Source organism: Tupaia chinensis, unplaced genomic scaffold (genome assembly GCF_000334495.1).
Source record: "Tupaia chinensis unplaced genomic scaffold, TupChi_1.0 Scaffold000037_6, whole genome shotgun sequence".
Taxonomy (NCBI): Eukaryota; Metazoa; Chordata; class Mammalia; order Scandentia; family Tupaiidae; genus Tupaia; species Tupaia belangeri.
The window spans coordinates 1-2140 of record NW_006159489.1 but is presented as its reverse complement, the minus strand read 5'-3'; the positions used below and the strand labels follow the sequence as shown (position 1 = coordinate 2140).

The following is a 2140-nucleotide window of genomic DNA, read 5'->3' as shown; positions in this document are numbered from 1 at the left end:
GTAGAGTCAATATAAAACACAAAAAGTTCCATCAGTTTAATAACAATAAAAGTAAACCAAAAAATGGAAAACTGAAGGGGCAGGGGAAGAAACCCATAGGCCAGGGGCATGAGGAATCCTGCTTATGGCACCAGGCCTGGCCTCAGGGTTTCCTGGTATTGCTATCGCTACAAGGTCTGGAGTCAACGATTGTCCTTTGGGAGTCACTGATCATTTGGGTCAGGACCCTTACTTCTTCTGGGGTATGCTCAGCTTCTGCATGCCCCATATCTTGTCCAGCAGGTCAGAGATGAAGGCCTCAATGGGTTTGTAACAGTCAACCAGCAGCTCCCTGACCCCAAGCACAGGTATTGTCACTCTCCATGTCTAGGAGCTTGTCCACATCCATCTCCAGCTCTGGGATCTCCTCTTCCTGGCAGTTATACAGGCATGTAAGTTGCTCCAGGATCCACTCCTCCAGGTTCAGGTGCTTCCGTAGCTCTTTGTGGTCATACCTGAGGGTGACCTTCCATTGCCTTATGGACCCTCATTGTCAGTGTCACCTGGGCCCTTGCTTGCAACCCCAGGAGGGGCTCTGAAAGTAGATGTGAGGCCCTGGGGCACCACTGTTGGCTGACAACATGCTAAGGAGCAATGAGATCTCAGTCTAATTTTTTGTTTCTGATCACCCATGTTGCCTTCCTGTGTACGAGCCACCCTCCACTGCCGAGGCCGGACCCCGGCAGATGTTGAATAGTAATAGCTTAAATTTTCCAATCAAAAGGCACAGGCTGGGTGAATATAAAAGAACAAAAACAAAAACAAAAAAACAAGCAAAAATACACCAGAAATTCTCCATTTGTTGCCTACAAGAAACCCACTTCATGGATAAAGACATAAATAGACTAAAAGTGAAGGGTTTGAAATAGATATTTCATGCAAACAGCAACCAAAATTAAGGAGGAGTCACGATATTGATCCCAGACAAAATACACTTTAAGGCAAAAACCATAAGACGAGACAACGAAGGGCATTATATAATAGTAAAAGGACTAAGTCATCAAGAAGACATAATGCTTACTAATACCTACATACCCAATTTAGGAGCACCCAAATATGTGAGCACCCCAAGATCTAAAAGGAGAGATAGATAAAATTGGTAAAAGGGAAATATCAAATAACTTATGTTAGCCATCACTAACATGAGTGCAACACAGTAATTGTTAGGGACCTCACCACCCCATTATCTCCTTTAGACAGATCAATGAGACAAAAAATAAGCAAAGATATTCAGGACCATAAATCAGAAGTTGACAGACATCTATTGAACTTTTCACCCTAAAACCACAAAATATACATTTCTCTCACCTCCACATGGTACCTTCTTGAAGACTGACCACATAATAGGGCAGAAAACAAGCCTTTACAGATTTGAAGGTATAGAAACTATATCTATGATGGAATTAAACTTGATATCAATTTCCAGAAAAAAAATACACAAATACATGGAAACTAAATAACCTACTCCTGAATAACATCACAACTACCAGAGAGATTAAGACAGAAATCAAAAGATTCATGGGAACAAATAATAATGAGTGCATGAGATTCCATAATCTTTGGGACACCCCAGAATCAGTCATAAGAGGGAATTTCATAGCAATTAGTGCATGTAAGAAAAAGATGGAATGGTGATAAATGGACAACCTAACATCATGCCTCAGGGTATTGGAAAAAGAACAACAAAAAATCTAAAACATGCCAGGAGGAAAAAAAAATAATAAAGTTTTGAGCAGGAAGAAATGAAATTGAAAATAAACAAACTATACAGAAAATAAATGAAAGCAAAAGCTGATTCTTTGAGAAGATAAGCAAGATGGGGACACCATTAGCTAGACTAATTAAGAAGAGAGGAAAGAACCAGATATATCAAATTCTCAATGAATCAGACAACATTACTATAGACATAATAGAAATACAAAGCATCATTAGAGGATACTGTGAGTGACTATATGCCAACAAACAAGAAAACCTAGATGAGATGGACAAATGCCTGGACACATATAGTCTACCAACATTAACTCACAAAGACAAAGAAAGCCTGAAGATACCCATAACAAGCCATGATATTGAATTAGGAATAAATAGGCTCCAAACAAAG

At 39.6% G+C, this 2140-nt stretch overlaps 1 pseudogene; it reads right to left on the bottom strand.

Annotated features, from left to right (window-relative positions):
• Positions 1–228: 228 nt before the first annotated feature.
• On the bottom strand, positions 229–622 carry LOC102488985 (protein phosphatase 1 regulatory subunit 14B pseudogene; annotated as a pseudogene).
• Between the last annotated feature and the right edge of the window lie 1518 nt (positions 623–2140).